The 25,762-nt window shown below is 38.0% G+C and overlaps 1 protein-coding gene and 1 pseudogene across 1 annotated transcript in view; both read right to left on the bottom strand.

Moving 5' to 3' along the window:
* The window catches only part of HS6ST3 (heparan sulfate 6-O-sulfotransferase 3), a 702,271-nt gene that overhangs the window by 369,168 nt on the left and 307,341 nt on the right, over positions 1 to 25,762 (bottom strand). The gene's annotated exons all lie outside the window — the stretch shown is intronic.
* The window catches only part of LOC129150075 (nuclear prelamin A recognition factor-like), a 77,128-nt pseudogene that overhangs the window by 4,998 nt on the left and 46,368 nt on the right, over positions 1 to 25,762 (bottom strand).

Here is a 25,762-nt window from a genome sequence, read left to right as displayed (position 1 = left end):
TTTTCAAATTCTTTTCTGCATTATTGAAATTATCATATGATTTTTATCCTTTGTTTGTTTTGTTATTGTTGTGTATCACACTGATTGATTTGCCAATATTGAACTATCCTTGCATCCTTGGAATAAATCCCACTTATTATTTCATTTGTTAATTTATCTCCTAAAATGCATTATTAAAATATCTTATTTCTTAAAGGTATGACTAAACAAGGTCTATAAGTCAAGAATTTTAAAACTGTAACAAAATTTTAAAAGTTTACCATACAGGTTCAAAGAGTTATTGAAAGTTTTGACTTTGCCATTTTCTGGAAGAAATTTGGCTATAGCCCAGTATCATTTATGTAACACTGTATTGCTTGTGTTTAATATAATTGCAAATATGATATTCATTCATAATTGAAACCTAAGCTCTAATAGCTTATTTTTCATCTCCTCAAAAACTAGCTATAGGAAGAAAGGAATTCTACTATGGATTTTGGTAAGTAAAATGCTAGACAACATCAATAATCAAAATCATTGACAGGACAACTATATGAGGCATAACTAGTTGGTAAGTTTCTAGACTGATGATGTTTGAAAATCTTAGGAGATGGTTTTAGACCCCACACAAAGTCATAACAATTATCACATAATGCATATTCAAGCCTTTCATATCCACCAAATACTATATTATTTGCACAACTTTAACCTTTATAAGCAAATTCAAGAAGGATTTGAGAAGTGACACAAAACCAAACATGCAGCAAATACCTGGATGCTGTTAAAATTATTTAATTTTAGTAAAGATTTCTTCTAAAATAATGTTGCTGTAATATCCTCTATCAATTCTCAAACTTAATATTTTACAAGACAATGGATAGTTTGAAAAATTATAAGTGATATCACATAAAATAATACATTGGTTTTCTATATCTTTCACCCCCAATTTCTTCTCTGACCACATTTACTAAGTCTAACCTGTGTGCCACAGTGATACTAGCTTATTTTCTGCTCATTCTAAAAATAAAATTAGGTGCTTTAACCAATTAAGTTTTACATTATGTATACCCTTTCACTTTATCTCCAGATTATTTTCAGAAGTGTTTGAAGTATGGTGACTCATAAATTTAAGAAACACTTTGACTAATCAATGAATAATATTCATAAAGAGATGAAACAATATTGAATCTAAGGCTTGAATCTCAGTTTTTCAATTAAAAACAATGTGAGCTGATAATGACAGTAAAACACAGAAAGCATCACTTCAAAAAGGCCTTTCAAATAAGAGAAGAATCATATAATATGCACATCAATGGACATGTTATCTAGGCCTAAAACAAAGGTAGCACATTATCATTCTCAGGAGAAGGTAGAAAGTAACAGAGGGAGACTGTGATTTGGGGAAGGGTGGGGAGAAAAACCACGTGAGAGTTATCTCTATATTTCATTCTTTCTACTTTTTCTATTCAATTGTTTATGTAATAAATATTAGTTAATACTATGTCTAAGGCTTATATTTACACTAGAGGCCCGGTGCATGAAATTTGTGCACTCGGCGGGGGGGGGGGGGGGGAAGGGGGGAGCGCGTCCCTCAGTCCAGGCTGCACCCTCTTGCAGTCCAGGACCCCTCAGGAGATGTCCGCCAAAGCTGACAGTTGGAAATCCCTCTCGTAGTCGGGGACCCCTCGCTCCTTACTACCCGCCTGCTCACTGCTCCTTACCACTCAACTCGCTGCTCCTTAGTGCTGCCACGGAGGCAGGAGAGGCTCCTGCCACTGCCACTGCACTCGCCAGCCGTGAGCCCTATCTTTCTGTGTAGTTGTCTGTGGGCCAACTGACTCTCTTCTTTCTCACTTAGGGCAAGCAGCATGTGAGGGCAGAGTGTGGAATGCAGAGGGCTGCCCGGAGCTGAGGGAGTGGCCGGGCCCATGGGGTGAGAGGTGGACACAGAGGACGCTATCTCACCCAATTGTGGGGTGGGCTGGCCGGCCTTCATCTGCCTGACCTGACCCCAACCAGGGAGGGACCGAGCAGGGTGTCCGCCTCTCCATTCTCCATCCTTCCATCTGTGACACTTGTCACCCTTGCCAGGCCTCCCCCAAAGTGAGTTCAGCTCAATCCCTGAATGTAAAAGGGCACGGGGTGGGGGGGGGCACCACTCCAATGCCCCCTGATTCCCAGCAACAGGACCTGGTCGACAGGACCTGATCTCAGGATGGTGGCCACAGCTGCAAGAACATAGATCTGTTTCAAGAAAAGTTGGGAATGCAGACTTTCGTATGAGCCCCTATTCCAAAAGGTGGCAGTTTATTCACATTGTGGCAAAGACACCTTCAAGAGTAACATAAGTGGGTAAAGTCAGAGCCAAACCGGGCCATTTCCTTATCCAATCTCTCTGAGGCGCGTGGGCAGAACCAAGTCTCAGCTCTTCGCAAGACACTTCTGGGGTGGGGTGGGGTGGGCGGGGGGTTTAAGCCTAAAGGACAGTAGTCTGTCTCCATTCTTGTAAAAGGATATGTACATTGGGGCAATCCTCTCGAGATACAATATTCCAGTTGCACCCATGTGATGATGACAGCGCCCTGCAGAGGGAGGGAGCTGACAGATGGGGAGCAGGGAATTCTGAAAACCAAAGCGATGACAGAGATGCTAAGCCTTTCCTTCATGTGTCTGACACCCCTCTTCACACGGCCTGCAGGCAGGGCGTCTGCTGGACCTTTACCACTTGATGTCCTGGCAGGCTGCCCTGGGCCCTGCTAGGTGGTGTGCAGGGCCACCTGGGCCCAGGGGGAGTCTCTTTCCACTGCCCCCCCCCCCCCGCCCCAGCCACTCCTAGTACAGCTCCTGCACATGGGCACTGGTCTCCGGGGGCCACACCGGGATGGCAGCATAGATGCCTTCCATCTGCTGAAGCAGTGCCCTGTCTGCACGCCTGTCCTCCGCCTGAGCCTGGCCCCTGCCGCTTAGGCATCCCCAGCGCAGGCCAGGACCTCCACAAAGTGGCAGGGGAACTTGCCCCTCTACAGCTTCAGGACCACTTCTGGATGTTCCAAAAGCCGTAAGCAGCCTCAAAGCGTAGCAGAACCTCTCTGTCCCTTCCAAGGGTGACCTCCTGGAAGTCTTTGTTCCTCAGGGTGCGGTAGGTGAGCACCCCCACGTCCTCACTGAACAGCTCCTTGGCCGTGTGCCTGAAGATGTGTGCCAGGTGCCCGTCGGAGCTGGCACCCTCGTGGAGCCTCACCTCCTCCTCCTTCATGTCTCCAAACAGAGTGTCCACGGCGGCGTCATTCAAGGCGAGGTCACTTTGCTCCATTATCTGGACAATTTCACCTGAGGTTAACACGCAGTCAGCACCCTGGGAACTATGCAAAGCTGTGGGAACATCATCTCAAAGGGCCTCCACTTTCTTGTCATAACATAACGGGGCCACAATGACGTGGAAAATCTTGTCTGGGGACAGGTTCTGCCATCTGGTGAAGTAATCCTTCACCAGAGAGCCCATGATCTGCTGGGGAGACGTGGCCGTGCAGAGGTGGGGGTGATGGGGTGACCCAGCACATGCTCTGCATATTGGTCCCAGCTGGGGCAGGCGGAGGTCAGCATGGGAAGCCGGGGCTCTTCCTTACGGTGCTGGCAGTACCGATGCACAAATTCCTACTGACTCTCCAGGATGCTGAAGTCCGCAGCTATCTACACGTCAAAGACAGTGCACCCCAAGGCTTTTGAGGAAGCTGCGGAACCTTCTGGATGCATCAGTGACACTGAGGCTGAATTTAGCAGCAAAATAAGGCAGAGACTGAGGACACACGGACACTGCCAGCACCTTGTGCTGTGAGGTATCACATTTCTTATTCAGGTTCAGAACACGGAAGAAGTCCTTGGTGTTCTGCTGAGAAAGTTGGATTCCTTCCTCTGCAGTCACACAACTGTCACACGCCAGGCAGTCACTCAGAAATATCTTGGCACCAGCCATCTTATGGAATTCTCCCTTCTCTCCGTTCTCCCCAGTTCCGCCCCGCCTCCGCCACCAATTGATTGGAGTCTGAGGGTCAGGAAGAGGGACCAAGAGGCCTGCCTTCCAGCTGCTCACCAGTCCCCGGCTGCACCACTCACTCTGGTTTCCTGTTAGCCATCCCCTGAGCAATGGGAGCCTGTGGGCCGGGGGAGGGACCAAGAGGTCTGCCTTCTGCCTGCTCACCAGTTGCTGCTGCCACGGATTCATTGGAGCCTGAGGGACCCGGTTGGTTTTCCATTAGCCATTCCCTGATCAATGGAGCCCGAGGGCTGGGGTATTGACCCGTCGTCTGTTTGGTTGTTAAAGACCCTGGCTCTTTATATATAGAGATTTATATGTACATATAAATTACATATACAAAGACATATTCCAAAATGGAAATTTGTAGGTTTTAATGAAATGTATTTCTTATAAAAACTGACCTGGAGATACTTTATTGAATGCCTACAAAGTACTGAATCAAAGAGATCCAATTGAAACCAGCCAATACGTCTTTCACTCATTTTCTTTGTGGCTTTGACACTATCTTATTGTGGAAATTATCTTATTTATGACTTATACAATAGATTCTATTAACTTGCCTGTCAGCTCTCTGCATATTACACTTGACCATTTATTTCTATTCAAGAACCTTCTTAATCCATCTTATTCTCTGTTGATTTTTTCACAATTACATCAGCCACCCACTTTTCTTTTGTTTCTTTTTTTACTTTCTTATTGATTTCAGAGAGGGAGAGGGAGAGAGAGATAGAAACATCAATGATGAGAGAGAATCATCGTTTGGCTGCCTCCTGCACACCCCTTACTGGGGATCGAGCCCACAACCCGGGCATGTGCCCTTGATCAGAATCAAACCAGGACCCTTCAGTCCACAGGCCGATGCTTTATCCACTAAGCCAAACCGGCTAAGGCCATTTTTCTTTACAAAAACTCTCTCTAGGATATGCTCTCATTCCCATCCTTGACTTGGAATTTTTAACTCCAATCTAGATTGCCATCTTGGGCCCCAAAGACATTTCAGTCCACTGCTGGGACTGTCTTCTTAGAAATATCTCTCATCTGCACCATGTGTACCACCTTTCTCTGTTTCTTAATCTGTTTCTCCTCCTACATTTCCTTTCTGTACAAAGAGCACCACCAATCCCCTGTGACCTAACCCTGAAACTTCAGGTCATCTTAATCTTGCCTATCAATAACGCCTCCCTTATTCATTTTTCATCTAGTATTATTGTTCCTATCACTTTTTAACATTTCAAATCCATCTTCTGTTCCTCCTATTGCCACTTTCTTTGTCCCCATCTTTATTTCTCACTTGAATTTCTGCAATATCTAACTGTCCTGCCTCTAATCAGATTTCCGACCAATTCATCTTCCAGGTTGGTATTGGAGCAGCCTTTCTGCAACATAAATCTTAGTGTGTCACTCCTGCTCTATGCAACCTTAATTGGTTCTCATATCTTGCAAGATGAAATCTTGATTCAATACAGGAATTGGACCTTGTTCACTTAGGTTACTCATCTCCTGTTACTTCCCCACATTTTCTTTTGGCTGCAGCCCCACCAAAATTCTTACACTCCCAGAATTTGCTACATCATCACTCTATCTGAGTATTGGCAAATATCTTTCCTCCGCTTACCCTGTTCTTTTCCCCATTTCAGCCCATTTAAGTCCTAATATATTTTCCATGACAACTCTTTGACTCCTGTGTCTGACATAGAAGCATTCCTCTCAAAAGAACCGGCTCCCTCCCTGGCAGGCAGCACTAGAGAAGCAGCTCCTCACTTCACTGAATGTTAGGGGGATCTGTGGTCTAGTCTCCAAATAAAACCTTTGCCTAGTTTCATTAAATTTTGAAACTAGTCATTACCTTCAACATGTAGATCTTTCTAAAAGACTTTTCTTTCTTCTAGAATAATTTACTACATGCATCGCAGTTTTACCCTTGAACTCTAGTTGTTCTTCACTTAGTTGCATGTTTTGTTTTGATTTTCCCCCACCAATGATGATTTGTGTATTCTCTGATAGTGAGGTTGAAGAACTTTCATCTGGAAATTCAATATCTTCATTCTTAACTCAGTGCCAAGGTTCACTTATAATTTTAAATTGTGTAGCAAAGTATTTCTCATTACTTTTTTAAATATATATATAGTTTTATTTTCCTATCATTTCTTAATTATAGGGAATTTGGGAAATATGACCTTCATAATATAACTAAACTTTTGCCACAATGATTAGCATTTAAATGCATTTGTTCGTAGACTTTCTATTTATCTTTATTGCTATTTTAACAAGGTGATATATTTTATATGTATGTTTATTTATTGAACAGAAGGTTAGGAGGCACTTCTTATGTCCTTAAATATTATACCTAAATGTAGCTAACTAACATTCCATTGGCTAAAACTTGAATAATTTGGCTAACGAACATTATAACTAACAAACTATAATTTAACACAATTGGAGGTAATACCGCAAAAAAATATCTCAACAACATATTAGAGTGCTTTTCCCATAATTTATCTCCAAGGCAAAGATTTTTTTTTAATCACTATCAGCTTGATATTTATGTAATATGAGGTATCTAACTATGTCTTTAATTTGTTTTACTTAATTTTTATTTTATTTAATATCAGTAAGGTTGTACATGTTTTTACATACTTATTCATTTGCATTTTTTAGAAAATTACTTGTTAATTTCTTCTGTCCATTTTTAATTGTGAAATTTGTTTTTTCACATTATATCTTATATTATATTACAATATCATGGATTTAATCTACTGATAGATGTTTTGTGTTTTTACAATTTGCCATTTGTTTTACAACTTTGTGCATGGTATCTTTTTATTCTTTTGATTTGTAGAAGCTAAAATATTTATGTAGACATATCTATCATTATTTTCATTGTTCGGCTCACTGCTTTTTTACACAGAATACCTTTTCCTCTTTATGAAGAAAATATTAGCCTTATGGTGCTTTTATAATTCCTGTTTTTTCTTTTTCTTTTTTTACATTTAATTCTGTTATTCATTTGGCATTTACTTTAAAAAAATATTTGAGGTAGAAATGAAACTTATTCACCACTAAAACTAACCTCATTTTCTACTTATTAATTACACCTTTATTTTTGCACTTGTTTTAAAGACCATATTATCATACACTATTTTTGTGTGTGTAATAGAACTTTTTAGGAGTTTTCTGTTTTTGGACTCGTTTTCAGGTCTTAGTGATTTTGTGTCCTTGAATAAGTCAGTTTATTTCTTGATGTTGAATTCCATTGTCTGCAAACAGAGCTAGATCTACTTGCAGATCATTTTAAAGATTAGAGATGATTCATATGAAATTCTTATCACAGCACACGGGAAATGAGAAGCACTGGATAAATAGAAGTTCCTATTTATTGTTTGTTTTATTGATCTGTATTTCATCTTATGCTAGTAACACAATGACAAACACATTCTCAAATTTAGCATATGCTCTGACACATCAGCCATGGGAAAACTCTGACATATTTACTTACCACATAAGCCTAACTACCAACAATCTCAACGCAAAAGTCATAAATTTAACAAATACTGGAGTACCTGCAATGTGTAAAATACTGAATTAGGCACTATAGGGAATACAAAGATAAATGAGAAATAGGAGCACTGCTCAGCATTATTCTAACCCCAGCTTGCTTCTATTATGCACAATGTAAATTTATTCAACCAAATACTTATTAACAGCCACTATGATCAGACACAGTGCTAGAAGTTGAATATAACTATGGAGTATTCTGTCCCAGATTCCACATACAAATCTGACCGTGCGTATGTTAGATATGAACAAATATATTCCATTTGGGGAATTCATTGAGATAACCTCATTTCAAAATTCAACTCAAATACCTTCTCCTTCAGGAAGTCTTCCATGATTTCCCCATTAGAGGTCATTGTTGTTTACTCATACTCATCTTTTGTTCCTCTTTATTTCTCTCTTATAGTTGCTCAAGAGACATATTCTTCTGGCTTTCCAGAGCATTTGAAAAAAAATTCTATTAGAGCATTTTTGTCTCGATACTGTATTTGTAGGCCTATCTGTTACTCAACTCCCTCCCCGCTTTAGGCTGTCTCCTGAAAGTCAGAGCTACACCTTTGTATCCCTAGCAAACCACTACCTATTCAATAGTGTAATATATAAATGATGCTCAGTTTCTTTCCTGATTTAGGATATGATAATTGAATAAACTTATCATACTGCATCTCATATTTTAGCTCTGTGTGTATTTGTGCAATGTGCTCCTGGCCGGGAAATATTTTTCATTCATTTTTATATATCCAACTATACCATGTTGGTCCTTATGAAGCGAGGCATAAATATTGTACTTTATTTATACACTATCTACTTTGAAATATGAATACTAGGGGGAGAATAGAATACATTTACCATCATCAGTATTGAAAACAATGCTAAAAATCCCAAATATTATCAATATTGAAGTTTTGAGTTGTTACTAAATCTTTCCTGAATCCTGAGGTTTGAAAATTTATTTAACTCCTAAAATTCTTAATTATGTCACTTATTAAAATTTTTGTAATTGTCTTTTATCATTTCTCCTGTTACTTAAATTCAATATTATTCTTAAATTTTTCAGGTCTTATTCCCCCCTCTGTAATTGTAATGTAACTTCCTTACAGACAAGGACAATTTCTTACTTTGCTTTACATGTCCCACATCAACTAGCACAGTTTCTTGATTTCACTAGGTCATCAAAAATCTTACTTATTGATTTAATTCATTAAAACTTTATTCAGGGATATATTTAATAGATTACCAAAGTGAGTACAACCTATCCAGCTTGGTGTTTCAGAATCAATTTTGTTTTCAAAACCCCAAAGCAATGACTTATTCATTCAATAAGTAATTTTGAGTACATGCAATATACTGTGCCAAATATGGTATATGAAAGATAAACATTTATTGAGTTCCTAATATGTGCTCAGTATTGGGCACTTTATATGTTATTGCTTATTTAATCATCACAACTCCATGAGATAAATATTATTATGATTCCCATTTCATCAGTTAAAAAATAATAATAATAACAAAGCTTAGGAGAAACCAAGATGGCGGCATAAGGTAAACACCTAATTGTTGCCTACCACAACAATTTTGAAACTACAACTAGAAAACAGAGTGCACACCGTCCAGAACCACCGGAAAGCTGGCAGAGTGGAAAACCTACAACTAGAGAAAAAAAGAGAGGGGGACACTGAGCCTCAGGAGCTGTGGAGGTGCGGAGATCCTTGAGCGCGGAAAGGGCGGGCGGCTGAATACGAGGCAGGCTTACTTGCAGCACGGAGAGGGAGGGCAACAGACGCTGCGTGGCTAGCTTTCTCGTTTGGGAGAAAAACAAAACCTCCCGACTGCACTGAAATCCAGCTGCGGTCAGGGAGAAACTGGGCTGTTTGGCAGCGGACAAGGCTTGAGAGCAGCCTTCTCTCAGAGGCACGCAGCCATTAATTCGGGCACGAAGAAACCGCCCCTCTTAGCGTGGTGCGGATGGAAACCAAGTTTGTCTGCGCCATTCTGAGACTCCTCCCCATCCAAGCTGAGCACAGCCCTCCCAGTGACTGGATTTCTCTTTTGGGAGGAAAACAAAACCTCGGGTCTGCACTGAAATCCAGCCCCAGCTAAGGAGAAACTGGTCTGTTAGTCAGCGGGAGAGGCTCGAAAGCTGCCTTCTCTCAGAGGCGCACAGCCATTAATTCGGGCACAGAGAAACCGCCCCTCTAAGGGCGGAGCAGATGGGAAACCAAAGCTTGTCTGCACCACCCTGAGACTCCGTCCCATCCAAGCTGAGCACAGAAGCTCTCCCAGCGGAGACACTGCTGATCCTCACAGCCAACTGGCGTGGAGATCAACTCCCGCCAGTGATACCAACAATCCCAACCACTCTGAACTTCAGTTTCTGGGGACACGCGGGGGACCCAGACGCCTACAGGACTCTCGGCCATTGGTCGGAGAGTGAGAGTGACTTTTCTGTCGGTGTGGATGACACCAGATTTCAACCACGCTCATAAGGGACACATTCAAGAGGCAGACTCAGTGAGCACCAAAGCCCTACTGTGTCTCCAGCACAGCAATTCTTCCGTTATAGACACAGCAGGCCCTCACAACCAATTGGACCGGAGGTCAATTCCTCCCAACAGCAATCAGGGCTTTTAACTACACCAAGACTTTCCACTCAGCCCACAAAGGGGAGTACCAAGAGCGACCACCTAGGGTGATTGGGGAAACTGAGCTACCGGCCCCTATAGGTCACTGACCACACAAAGCCACTCCATCAACACAGGGAGGCAGCCAAAATGTGGAAACATCGAAGTATGTCACAAGTAGGAGAGATAGATGAAAGCAAACTAATGGACGACACAGTGTTCAGAACCATATTTATAAGGTTACTCCAGAATCTTCTAAAAACCGCTGAGAAACTTGAAGAGACCTTCAAGGACCTAAATGAGAATACCAAAAAAATGGAAAAGGACCAGTCAGAAATTATGCATACACTGTCTGAAATAAAGAATATACAGAGTAGACCATCGCACCCGAAGAGTCAAACCAAAGATCTGGAATATGAGGAAGAAAAAATCACCCAACCAGAGAGGCGGAAAGAAAGAAGAATCCAAAAGTGTGAGGATAGCATAAGGAGCCTCCAGGATGGCTTTAAGCGTACCAATATCCGAATTTTTGGGGTGCCAGAAGAGAGAGAGCAAGATACTGAAAACCTATTTGAAGAAATAATGACAGAAAACTTCACCCACCTGGTGAAAGAAATAGACTTACAGGTTCAGGAAGTGCACAGAACCCCAAACAAGAGGAATCCAAAGAGGACCACACCAAGACACATCATAATTAAAATGCCAAGGGCAAAAGACAAAGAGAGAATCTTACAAGCAGCAAGAGAAAAACAGTTAGTTACCTACAAGGGAGCACCCATACGACTGTCAGCTGATTTCTCAACAGAAACTATGCAGGCCAGACGGGAGTGGCAAGAAATATTCAAAGTGATGAATAGCAAGAACCTACAACCAAGACTACTCTACCCAGCAAAGTTATCATTCAGAATTGAAGGGCAGATAAAGAGCTTCACAGATAAGAAAAAGCTAAAGGAGTTCATCACCACCAAACCAGTATTATGTGAAATGCTGAAAGGTATTCTTTAAAAGGAGGAAAAAGAAGAAAAAAGTAAAGACAAAAATTATGAACAACAAATACATATCTATCAACAAGTGATTCTAAAAATCAAGTGAATTAAAAATCTGAGGAACAGAATAAACTGGTGAACATAATAGAATCAGAGGCATAGAATGGGAGTGGATTAATAATTCTCAGGGGGAAAAGGGGTGTCTGTGTGGGGGGTATGGGAAGAGACTGGACAAAAATCATATACCTATGGATAAGGACAACGGGGGGGGGGGGAGGGAACCGGGTGATGGAGAGATATGGGGGGGGAAAAAAGGAGAAACAATTGTAATAATCTGAACAATAAAGATTTATTAAAAAACAAACAAAAACAAACAAAAACAAAGCTTAAACAACTGGCCTAAATTTTAAAAGGTAGTGAATAACTGAGCAAAAATATAATCCAAATTTATCCAGGGCCAAGCTTCACATCTAACTATTATGCTATATTGCCTAAAAATGTATGTAAGAATTTATCACTGAAGAGATAAATTATAGTTTATCCTTCATCAGATAAAATTGATAGAAACTTTATAAATAAGTCACTTCTTTTAAGATTAAAATTTCACAAAGAATATTTTAAGTTTCAATATTAGCAAATTATTGCATTAAGTTTCAATTTTAACAAATATATTCATTTCAACATTATCTGTATTTAATGTCAAATGCTATGAATAATGTAACTTTTTGTAACTCACTACACTATAGACTGTTAATACAAATATCTTGATACTGAAATGGAGAGAAATTATTAGGATGCAGTTTCCATTAAAAATAAGAAAACTATATTTCAAATGTACAGTTACATATGTATCTGGTTTACAGAACATGTTTAATTAATGTTGACCTAATAAGTCAATATGAAAAGAGAATCACAAGAGATTCCCTCTACAATCAAATCAAAAACCTATTTAAGAGTACGTTCTGACAACTGAAGATTCTAAATACCTGATATGCACCTTTACCGAACTCAAAGATCTTCATCCTCCCCACTCCCAAAGGCACAAAGACATATTATCCTATATAATAAAGATGTAATATGCAAATGTAGCAAGAGCTACAGGAGGGGGCAGGGCAGCAAGCTATGAGGGTAGGGGGGGAGGGGGGAGATACAGAAGGGTGGGACAGCGGGCGGAGAGCTACTGGAGGGAGGCAAGGAGCTACTGGTGAGCTACTGGCGCACGGATTTGTGTGCAGGGCTACTGGTGCTTAAATAAAGTGTCAGTGTTGCTCTTTTATATTTTATAATTCTTTGACCTGAAAAGAGCACTTGCATTTCTAAAAAACAAGCCATTCTGAAGAAAATTGAGAATGAATATAGATCCAGTTCCTATCTTACTGTTAGATTTGTCTACACTGAACAGTTCCCTGGTTGTGAAATGTAAATGATAGCTAAAACATTCTGTTAATTTCAAAGTTCCAATGTAAAATGGATTCACACAGCACTTTAGTGTTCCGGTTTACAGCTAATGGATAGCACTGGTTTTTCCACAGACATAAAAACAAGCTATTATAATTCCATGAAGCTATGTAAAATGTGCAGGAATAGGTATTGGCTGTATTCACTAGTATTTGAGAAGAAAAAAAAATCAGCATACTGAGCCCAAGAATTATGGTACAAGGTCTTATATTCTTCAAAATTGAATGTTTTCTTTTCCTTTTTTTTATATTAAATAGGTCATAATTACCTATGTGTAATACCAGATTGTCTAAATAAAAATATAAAACTGATTAGAAAAAGTTGAAATTGTAATTAAACTGCTCTAATCCAAAATCAATACAATAGTCTAATGTCCTTGGTATTTCAGAGGCTTAAACGTTGTGGAACCTAGCGTAAAAGGATTACAAATTTCGAGGAAACTAAATTAATCACACAGCTAAAACATGAACTGGGGAAGGGGGGGAAATGTTTATAGTCTTATTCAACAAACTTGAAAATTGTATTTTCTATTGTCCTAAGTTTCCAAAGTTCAAAGGTTTTCTTATTTACTGGACAAGTAAACAGCCCTGATAGCTTATGAATTTGATCTCTTTATAAAGTAACTATAGGCCACTCTAAAGGCACTTGCAAGAAAATGTGAATAATCCTCTGAACTGCTATTCCAAACTTGTCCCTCTCAGTACTGTCAGGCCATTTAGCAACAGTTATTCCAAAGAATGTTATAGGCGATCTTTTTGTATTAAGAAAGGCCATTTACACCAGCAAAGGAGATAGAAAATGTATCACCCCTATAGATGTACTTACTATTATAGAAAAGGGGCTTGAAGTAGTTAGTCTGTCAAAAAAACTGTCATTACTAAGAAGTACTCAAGTCTGCTAGCAAGCTCCTGAATCAGATTTTATTCCATCAGCTGATGTTCCTTATGTGTCTAGAAGCAAGACATGGTATCAGATCCTGAGGCAAAAAAATGAAGTGGGAAGGATCCTTCCCACTAGGAGTTCCCATCAACCATGACCAAACATGGTAACAACATATTTCCACATATAGCAACACCTTCATATCCTTCATCCTCCCCCAAAGTAAAACATTAACATCTGTTAACATTACAAATGCCAATCAACTAAAAATTTAGAGCTATCTGTTTGTACAAATGATGGTGTATATAGAAGTAAAATGTAGAAAGAACCCTAAACTTGGGGGGCAAATGCATAAACAAGATATTTTCTTCCCTTGGCTCTCTCTGAATATAGTACCGCAATTTATTACCCAACCTTCATTCCCCCAGCACTCCACTATCCTCTGATTCACTGTGGCTCTAGTGTGAGGTATTGGCTGCCTTTTTGCTATTTTTTAAGGTGCTGACCTTTCATGAGTTTCTTGGCTGATTGGCCTGATTTGGCATGAAGAACTCCCCAACTTTTCTTTCCAAACTATTTTTTCCTACATTGCTCTATAAAATGTCTTCCATTCCACTCATGCCACAACTCTCACTTATTCCAATTTTTTCCCCAATCCTTCATCACACTGACAGATGAGAGTCTGCAACAAAAGGTTCAGAAATATATCAGCCCACTCTTTAAAATGTTAACTAATTTCTCTCACTGTCAAGTAAAGAGGAATATTGAGCTGGGTCTTTCCAGGCCAGGTGATGCCTCCTGAGAGCACATTAAGGCTCTTTTGGAAACTACCTTAAATTTTTTTAGGTCACACAGTATATAACACTAAATTGTATCCTGAGGGCATATATAAGGCACTGAGCAGCTTCCAAAGGGATTCGTCTTATTCCTAGGGAATAGTGTTTTTTTTCCCCTCCCAAAATAATGTTATTTAAAATGAAATAATTGGAGGATGACTTCACCAGTCCTTTATATGGAATTTGGAAAGGGTGTTAAAGGGTTAGAAATGTTATAATTGTAACCCCTCTCATATGAACAACAGATGTGGAAAGAAATCACTATTCTACAGAAACAGTTCATTTTAAAATAAATCAATTAAAGACATTACTGAAGACAAATAAAAACATCGAGATATTTCTCATTTATATTCAAAGCTAAGGATTAGGAGAACAACCCAATTACTCATCCAATCTGCCCGTTTAAGCACCTGTCAACTAAAGGGATTAATATGCCTTATGTTTATGGAATTAGGGGCAGCTCTGTCACAGTCTTTGCCTGAGAGCCATTAACAAACACATTTTCTAAGTATGTATTAACATTCCTTAGCTGTCACTACTGTAATGACCCTGATATAAGCTAATGAAAGCATTCAAATTTCACAGCTATGGTGGTGTACTTAGAAGGTTATGCCCTGCCCGCGCCCCCCCTCCCGAAAAGAAAATTGCTCCCCCACCTTAAAAAAAAAACAGTTGTTGCAAATATCCAGTTCATAGAAACTAATTATTCTTATATTCTCACAGGGATTTTTTTTTCTCCTTGAAGAGACAAATTTAAACAACTGTAGGAAGGAAATGATTAAGTCACAAAACTGTAAAAATGTAGAGAGCTACATAATGTAGAATCTGAGTTATTAGAGATACCATATGTAGCATCTGCAAATGATTATCACTCTCAGATGGTAGCAACACCTGCCTTGGCTCTGGTTTTGGTGTGAAACTCTGAAACAAAGGTATTGATACTTTACTGAGTCTATTTGAAGATGAGTAACCACTTTGGCAGTGATTTCCTTCCTTTGACGAATGGAATAAACACATAAACATTCTGTATGTATATAAATAATTTAATTCAAATCAAATAAGAATAATCAATAATAAAGACAAACCAGTTAAAAATTGGCAACATTCTTGAATCCACACTTCACAAAGGAAGACGTATGAATGGCCAATAAGCATATGAACAGGAGCTCCTCATCACTAGTCAACAGGTAAGTGAAAGTGAAAACTATAATGAGATCCTCTTCACACCCACTAGCGTGGCTGAAATGGCAAACTGAGGTCGATGAGGACTTGCAATTGGAAATCTCATAAATTGCTGATTTGAATATAAAAATGGTAAAACCATCTTGGAGAGTTACTTTCTTTAAAAGCTAACATGCACCTAGCCTATTATATCTGGTGATTCCATTCCTAGGTCTTACCAAAGAGAAGGAATCATGCATCCATGGCAAGATCTATATAAAAATATGCATTGCAATTTCATTCGTAAGAGCTCCCAATCTAGAAACAACCCAAATGTTCATCAATAGGAGAATGAATAAACAAGTTGCATATATAATGTAACGTCCCTCAACAATGAAAAGGATTGAACTACTGACACATGCAGCAACATGAGAATGTAAAAAAATATGATGCAGAAAAGATGCAAGACTCGAATACATCTTCTGTGATTCTATTTTTCTGGAGTTATATAATAGGCAAAATTAATCTTTGGTAATAGAAATAAGAATTTTTTCCTCTGAGAGACAGGAGATTGACTGCAAAGGGACAAAGGAACTTGCTGGGTGATATAAATGTTCTATATCTTAATTGGAGTATATGTAACATGAGTGTGCACAGTTCTCAAAGGCATACAATTGTGCACTTAAAATTGTGTGTTTATTGTATGTAGAGTATGCCTCCTTAAACAAATGCAGACCTAAGAATGATCAGTTACATTAACACTGACCACTTCAAACTGCTAAATGATAATAACTAAAAAGTATATAGTTTGCATATATGCCAGCTGTTCTAAGCAGTTTAGATATATTATCTCACTTAATCCATTTAACCATCTTAAGAGGGTAAATGCTATCATCCACATTACACAGATGAGAATCTGAGAAGCTAAATAACTGATCCAAGGTCTTATAACTTGTACATCCATCTACATCTTATAAAAAGAGTTAATAAGTGTAAATATATATTTATATCAACTTTAAAAAGTCCTAAGTAGTTCAGAGAGTTTGTATTGATGAGCTCTTTAATACACACATTACACAAATTTACATGGTAAATAAAAAAGTCATTAAAGAGTATTTCTGACTTCTGAATGTATATGCTTGTGATAATTAAAACGGTCAACAAAAAAGCTATAGGAAACTGAGAAAATATAATTTTTATCAAGATTCATTGAGTATATTCAGGCATATTCAGCCTGTAGAGGCAGGACAAATGTGTATAGCTCTGGGAGAATTATCAATTACTAAGGGACATCTACCAAGGGGAGTTGGAGGCCTGATACAGCTGGCATCTTGAATGGTGACTTGGATGATGAGAAAACAAAGAATGCTTATTAAGTCTGCATTGACATCTAATTAGGAGAGCTAGAGGGTCAAACACAGTTTCATGACCCCTACAAGTTGGAGTTAAAAATAGAATGATGGTTAATATTAACAAACATAGGTCTTTTCAATTAGGGAAAGAAAAAGAACACAAGGTACAAAAGAAAAGTCATTTGTTAAAATATTGCTGGTAAAAGGAGGGGATGAGCCTCTTGTCTACTCTCCCAGTTTCCAAACCATTGTAATTATTTTGACGTCTTCTCTATACTTGCTTAAAATAATTAGACATTTAATAATCAACATATCCTTAATTAGAGACACTAAGTTTCATATTCAAAGAATTTCATTCCAGATCGATGTGCTCGAAAAATGGTGTTGTTTTTATTTAATATTTTAACTCTTTACACTGTCTTTACACTATCTTCATTATCTTGCAAATTAACACTGTGGGTCTGAAAACCAAGGGGTCAGTTACTTGGAGGAGGAAAAGAAAATGCCCGGATATTGATGGAGTATAATGCAAGGACATTTTACACAATTATACACACATGCACACAAATCGTACAAACCACAACATATCTTCCTGCTCCCAAGTTCGCCAGAGAATTATGCTACTCTCCCAATTCCAAAACCACAAAGCTTTGCACCATTGGAGGGATTTTTCTTCAGTCCTTCATATTAATGCCTCTTCTCATGTCTCTTATCCACTGTGGCCTTGTCTTCCCACAGCATCTCCTTCCTGATATTCTCCTGTTATTAAGTCTCTAATTACAGCCATTACCAACTCCCCAGTTCCCATCAACTGTAATAAGTTCCCGTTATCAACCCTTTAATTATGTCCATTACCCACTTCCTTATCCACACCAACCAATTAATTAATCAGTTAACAAACATCAAATTAATACCTATCAAGGTGCATCACTAGATACTGTAGTGGATAAAAACTGGCACATGACACTCTTCTCTAAACTTAAGAAATGCGAAGTCTATTTAAGGATTCAAGAGTATGAGTGCAAGAGTGTGTTTGAGTGAGTGTATGAGTGTGTTTGTGAGATTTCAGCACTAACAAATCAAAAGGAGTATTTCCGGTGTGTTGAGATGAGCAGAAGTGCTCCCCTTTGAAGGGATGGAGGACTTGAGTTTCCCGGTCTCAAGGAAGAGCAGAGTTCAAATGTGTAGTGAGTTACATGGACAAAGCCCAGAGGTGGACATGATAAGGCCAGCTGCCCTTGAAAAGAAATTTTGAGTCTGGAGTGGGGGCTTATAGGGCTGAAGCACTAAATTAGGCTACATCACTGAGGAAAGACTCTAAATAGCAAGGTGTAAGAGTTTTTACTTATTCTATAGGCATAATGAGGCAATGACTCAACTATAGCTTGCATCCCCTACAGTATACACACACACAGTGAACATTAAACGTGGGTCTCCCAGTCCTAAGTCAGAAGCCAATCTATCGATAGCCCTTGAGATGATGATGACACCAGGCAGTGGGCATGGGTGACTCTTAGCTACCTCCAGGCCTATCTCCACTCTGACAACTAGTGGTCTTCTGTAATGGGCATGGGTCTGATTCAGGCCAAACACAAAAGCATTTTCTTTGCATTGGTACAATGAAACTTTGGGCATTTCCTCACTTCTACAAATAAAGAATATAATGAATATTTATATGAATTCAAGATCTCTTTCAGTGTAATCTTATAAAAATATCTATAAAAAGCTCATAATGTACAAAGACAAAAGAATATAGTATAAATGCGATTCAATTTTTTCAACTATAAAATAAAAAGGCAAGACTAACATTTCTTTGTCTAAAAGTATCTGTTTTATTTTTGTAATCACATTCATATTTTAAATTTGTTAATAATTAAATATTATTAATAGTCATTCAAAAATTTTAAAACTAGCTTTTATTTGGCTCTAATTACAAATTAAATTTAAAATATATTTTTATATAATACTAATATGGTAAAAATGGATCCAAGTAAGATAGATATTCAGAAATTTGTGTAGAAGGGTATATTAGTTACTTACTGCTATGTACCAAATAACCAAAAATGTAGTAATAAAGTTGACTTCAAACAACACATTTATTATGTCAGTTTCAGGGGGTCAGGGACTGGGCACAGCATACTGAGTCCTCTGCTCAGAGTCTCAGAAGGCTGGAATTACGGGGTCAGCCATGCTGCATTAATTTCTAGAGCTTGGCATCTACTTCCAATCTCATCAGTTCCTAAGGTTCCTATCTATGTGATGGATGTCATCCAGGGCCACTCTCAGCTCCCAGAGGCCAATGACACCTCCACACCATGTAGCCTTCTCCATTGTCTTTCACAACATGTCAGGGCTAGCTGGAGAATCTGGCATTCCCATCTGCTAAGACAAAGCCCACAGGAGGGACATCTTATCACCTTTGCCAAATCTAACCCCCACCGATTGCTCCAGGGTGGTGGATTATACAAGGACAGGATTCATTGGGGGTCACCTTAGGGAATGTTTCCAAAATGGGGAATGCAAAACAATTGGGCTACTACACCAACCTATGTTCTTTCAATTATTTTTTTAAAAAAACTTTAAATGGATAGTTAAGAACTAAAATGAAAATGGAAGGATGCTATTGAAAAACTTTCTTATAACAGTAGCTATAACAAGAGTAGAAAGCACATGTTCAGCACTCTTACTTAGTAAGCATTGTACACATTATTACACTTAATAGTCACAATAGCTCTATGAGGTTGGATTATTATCCTCAACTTACAGTAAGAAAAGTGAGGCAAAGACAGGTTAAGTGGCTTATACAAGGTCACATAACTAGAATGAAGTACACCCTGCTTAAAACGCATAAATTCTGTATCCTATACAAAAGCAAAGGGATTGTCTACTAGTTTGGTAAATCTAGTAACTAAATTACACATCAAATCATAATAAGCTCAAGCATCAGTTTTCTCATCTATAAAATAGGTAAGATAATCTTCTAAGGTTATTGTAAAGATAAAATGATAATAAAATACATAAAGCACTTTACCCCAAAACTGATACTTGGTAAATGCTTAAAAAATGGTATCATTGCTCTTCTGTTTATGCTCTCTGTAAACTCTAAAGTATTATACATATGACAGTACAGACAAGGATGCTGAGTTTAATAATGTTTTATTTGTTTGTTTTTATTAGCAGGAAATTTTCAGGATTCTTTAGTAATCAGCTCACTACTTTCCTATGATTAAAAGGCCCTCGAGGAATAAAAAGGAATAAATACTCCATCTATCTTTCCTTAAGAGAAGCAATAAAACTCTCTTCTCCACAAATAACTTGAAATGTAAAATGCATTTTTAAACAATTCATATTGGTGGGTCAAAGAAGCAGACTTCTTATATGCTTGATAAGAATGTTTGATGTAGCCTTTGTTAAAATGTAAAGTGTTAAGATAGACAAAAATGGATTATTCAAAAGAATGAGTGGATCAATGAAAAAATAATATATTCAGAAATATTTAATATGTTGATTGTATTACAGGAGATTATAAATGGTAAGTCATCCTTAATAATTCTACAGCATGCTTTAAAATTAGATACCTATATTATAAATCAGCTAGTTTTAAAAGGCAGATATTTCTGAGACCAGTGATGACTGTGTATTTCTCCTTGAATTCCTTGGCTTTGCCTTGAGCATAAAGTTGTTTTTCATTTTTAATTGTTCCTAATCAAATCAATGTTTTCACCATTTATAAGTGTTGACCTACCATAGGATACTTACAAATAGGACACCAATGACCTCGCCCAAGGACCATCTATAGGACAGAGGCAGGAGGGACCAAAGCAGTGCTGTGCTAATAAATGTTTAACAACCAATCTTTGGTAGGGGAAATATTTGCCAGTTTCCATGGACAAGTTCAAGGTACCTAAAGGATGATCAGGAGATGGGAAATGGCTTTGGCACACCACATGGCCCTAGTGGGAAGATCAAAAGGAAGCCAGTAAGAAAACATTAAAATGCAGTTTACTGCAGTATAACATATATCTATATGCTGAGAATTTGGAATTTCCAAACTGGGTTGGATTGAATTAATTTGGGAAGACTTCAAGGGGAAAGATAGGATTTTTTTCAAAAAGAAGGATTGGAAAGAATGTACTGTAATTAATCAAACTACATATAGTCTATAACTGTTCTCTCAAGTAACCCCTAATTAACCACAGAGATAGTTATCATTTCCCCCATTTTACCAATAAGAAAATAGAGGCTCCGGCAAATGTTCTTATAACTAGCAAGTAAAAAATCCTTCCATCCTTTTGTCCCTTTCATATCTCATTCCTTTCATATCTTGTCCCTACATTTGTTTCTCCCTTTCTTACCTCCTTCCTTCTCTTCCTCCTATCTCTTGTGGTCCTCCTTTACTAAATATTTATCTAGTATTTACTATGCCCAAGAAAGTGTGCCTAGAACCAAGTATATAAAGTAAATAAGTATATATTTTTTTAAATTTTGTCTTCAAGGAGTCAACACTACTGAGATGGAGAGGGCAGGGGTCATGACAAACAAAACATCTAGTTTTAATGAGATAAGTACAATAATAGCAATGTGAACAGGAACACTAGGGTAGAACACATGAGTTAGAGGTTACTACCCAAGTCAGTAGTCAAAGTCTGGTCTCTGGATGCTTTCTGTTAATGCATTGCTAATGGTAGTTGATATGCTAGGAGGAAAGAACCACATGGGCCCAAAAAGAGAGAGAAAAAACATGCTCATATTATAACAGCAGACTTAGCATTAGATTGCCTACTTAGGATTGAGAGTAGAGTTTAGTCTGCTATTAAAGATAAATTTGACTTAACTAGTTTGTTTCTTTATGAAAATATTTTTTAGACTTAACAGGGGTGCTGTAAAACTAATAAGCACTCTTCTTTGTTGTTTTCCAGAAGTGTATACTATAAAAATTTTACACTAGTATTATTATAAAAATATAATTAATCTTTTAACTCAGATGCTTAAAAAAGGAAATACAATTTCTGCAACATCCTCTTCCAAATATTATAAGTCCCATTAGCCCGAGCTTTCTTTTAGAGAAGACCACAAAGCATTAAATGAGCACATGAAGACTTAACAGAAAGATCTTGGTGTAAATAGGGAAAGGCGGTGATGTTTTAGTGGTTTAGCCACCTTCTCCATTCAATTTTTTGCTACAGTTAATAAAAAAGTAATAAAGTACATCCATTAGTTTTCACACAGTATATAAAAGTGAATGCTTTCTATATTTGATATTATAATTCTCTCACCTTTGTGTATATTTCTTCTTTAAAAGATCTAAGCCTCATTTGGTACAAAAATGAGTTTGAATTTGCAGTATTCTAATACTATATTACATCATAGTATTAGGAAATGTACCATAAGGTAGGAAAAATTCAAATAATAGAATCATAATCTAAGCCCTTTATTTCAAAGATTATTGGCAATAATCTATATTCATGCCTTTCTTCATGTTCTTCCCAATGAGAACTATACAATTTTATACAAACCATTTTCCTACCAGAAATGCAACATCACCCGTAAAGCTAATTTATCAAACTTTAGGTGTAGCTTTACAAAATGACAGCATGCTGACTTAAAACTGAGACTACAAAGGATGAAAAAGCCCCTACCATGTCAAACGCCAAAATTAAAGCAGGAAAGGAGTTAAGATTGGAAGAGAGACTTAATTCCTTGCTAGAGCCTGAAAGAGTGGCCCTATTCTCTTATCCCTAGATGTGTTAGAGGCCTAAATACTACGAACTCCTGATTACCAGTTGTGGCCATTCAATTCTAGAACAAAACAGGAAAACTGGTGAGTCTATCTCTAATTACAGTACTCCTCTTTACAGGGAACTCATACAACTTAACAAAAGGAAGATAAACAACCCAATCAAAAAATGATCAACGGACCTAAATAGATACTTTTCGAAAGAGGACATAAGGAAGGCCAAGAGACATATGAAAACATGCTCAAAGTCACTAATCATCTGAGAGATGCAAATCAAAATGACAATGAGGTATCATCTCATACCTGTCAGAATGGCTATCATAAACAAATCAACAAATGACAAGTGCTGGTGAGGATGCAGAGAAAAAGGAACCCTCCTGCACTGGTGGGAATGCAGACTGGTGCAGCCACTGTGGAGAACAGTATGGACTTTCCTCAAAAAACTAAAAATGGAACTCCCATTTGACCCAGTGGTCCCACTTCTAAGAATATATCCTAAGAAAATGGAAACAACAATCAGAAAGGATATATGCACCCCTATGTTCATAGCAGCATAATTTACCATAGCTAAGATTTGGAAACAGCCTAAGTGCCCATCAGCAGATGAGTGGATTAAAAACTGGTACATCTACACAATGGAATACTACACTGTGGTAAAAAAGAAGGAATTCTTACCATTTGCAGCAGCATGGATGGAACTGGAGAGCATTATGCTAAGTGAAATAAGCCAGTCAGAGAAAGATAAATATCACATGATCTCACTCATTTGTGGAATATAATGAACAACATAAACTGATGAACAAAAACAGATCCAGAGACAGAGAAGCATCGATCAGACTATCAAACCTCAGAGGGAAGATAGGGGAGGGTGGGGGTAAGGAGGAGAGATCAACCAAAGGACTTGTATGTATGCATATAGGCCTAACCGATGGACACAGACAACAGGGGGGTGAGGGCATGAGTGGGAGGGGGGGGCAATGGGAGGATAAGGACACATATGTAATACCTTAATCAATAAAGAAAAAAAAATAAACACATGAATTTCAAGCATTAAAAAAAAAGGTGAGCCATTAAGAAATTTAAGCAGTAAAAGAACCTCAGCTACAAACAAACCTTGCTTCCTCAATGCAGATAGTAGAGAGTGGCAGCTAAGAGAGCACAGAGATTACAATCTGCAATAAGAGGTTGAGAGTATTGGGGTAAAACATATTTCAGTTTTACTGTATTTGCCTAATCATTTAAAATTGACACTTTATAAAAAATTTCAAAGGACATATGACTAAGACCATTCCTTCCCCGAAGTTAGGTTGATTATTGAACAATTTTCTTGTACCAGAAGCTAGAAATGGTTACCAGCATCTGAGATGTCAACCTGTGACCTCAACCACTAAGAGGAAATCTTGGTCTGTTTAAGCTCTGGCTGCTCATTTTCCTCAAACACCCTCCCCCTGCTAAAATTTTAATTTTAACCTAGAAGTTGACAACTAATATTTTATAAGGGATGAGAGGAGTTTTTATTCTTACTGTCTCTATATAGCCCATCTTCCTTCCTTGTCACAGGTTCTGCAGGCTGAATTCTCTCTCCAAAAGAGTAACTTTGCATATTCACTACTAAAAGCAGCCACACACTTTAAATTCTTAAGTGCTTAGCTTTCCCTTCTTTAAAAAGCGGAATTATTAAGAATTTTACTGGCAAGCAATCAACCTTTTATATCCAAAAATATATACTTGTCTATGAGCATTATTTCAAAATGTATAGCATCAGTATGAAGGTAATAATTATTAAGAAAAAACTCAGCCTTTAAAATTAAAGGGAAGGAATTTAACTGTAGTTAAACTATTCACCTCTTACGTGTGTATAACATTTAAAGTAAATCTTCACAAGTTTAGTAGTTTCTTGGATGATTACAATAACCTCCTATCTGGCATCTCCCTGGGTCACCCCCTTGGCTACTCCCATCCCTTTATAATCCATTCTCCATACTGGAAGCTGAGTGGCCCTTTCAGAACCCAAATATGCTTATGTAGCTTCCAGATTAATAATCCCTGAATGAGGTCTTCAGATATTTCAGATATTTGCAAGTATTTTCTTTCCATTCAGGTTGGAGGAGGATAAAGTGGGAAAAGGGGTTCAAATATATGGTAACAAAAGAAAACTAGACTTCAGGTGGTAAATACACAATAGAGTACACAATTGTCAAATTATAACCTTGTACACCTAAAACATATAATGTTAATAACCAACATTACCCCATAAATTCAATAAAAAATATATAAAACCCCTGAGTACCCTTCTACTGCTTGTAGGATAATGACTGAAACCATCAACATTGTCTTTAAGTTCCTTAGGGTTTGCTTTGTCCTATATCTCTACCCCTTCCCTTATTAATCTCACCTATACTTATTGCTCTTTGGCCATAGAAGTTACTTTAAGTTCCTTAAATTTGTCATGTTCCATTCTGCCACAGGACATTTGTGCAGGCTACACATTCATTTGGTACATTCAAAATTCTCTCCTACCCCTATTCCAACTTCCTGTACCCACTTAGCTTCCACTAACTCTTTGGTTTTCAGAATACATGTCACTTCCTCAGCATGCCATCATTTCCTTCAAACCAACACTCTAGACAAGGGGTCTTTGTTATAGGCTTTCATAGAATTGTGTTCTTCTCCTTCACATACTCTGTTTCATTATCATGTCTAATTATTAAGAGTTCTCTCCTGTTATGGATTAGGACAGGGGCCTTGTCCTCTCCCTGCTTATCATTGAATCTCCATCATTGACCATCATGCCTGACACAGAGGAAAAGTTCAGTAATTATTTATTGAGTAGATTACTCCATCAATCCTTTCTTATGTGGTTGGTCAAAGGATAAAATAACAGTAGAGCCAGCCATGCTGGAAATTTGTAAGGAGTCAGCCTATACATATGGATTGAAGTAAATTGTTTATACCACATACAAAATGCTTAAGGAACTACTGTTTCTGTGTGGGTAGTATTTCTCTTAAGTAGAGAGTATGAATAGAATGTCAGAAAGAGAATAATGAAAGGAGAGAAATGGACAAAGTTGGAAAAGCAGTTGCTGCCACAGACAGTGGGTCTGATCAATTGATCTTTCTCTCTCTCCCTTTCCTTTCCTCTCTCTCTCAAGTCAATTTAAA

The sequence above is a fragment of the Eptesicus fuscus genome, chromosome 8 (genome assembly GCF_027574615.1).
Source record: "Eptesicus fuscus isolate TK198812 chromosome 8, DD_ASM_mEF_20220401, whole genome shotgun sequence".
Taxonomy (NCBI): domain Eukaryota; kingdom Metazoa; phylum Chordata; class Mammalia; order Chiroptera; family Vespertilionidae; genus Eptesicus; species Eptesicus fuscus.
The sequence above is the reverse complement of the archived record's forward strand: the minus strand, read 5'-3'. Positions and strand labels throughout refer to the sequence as shown.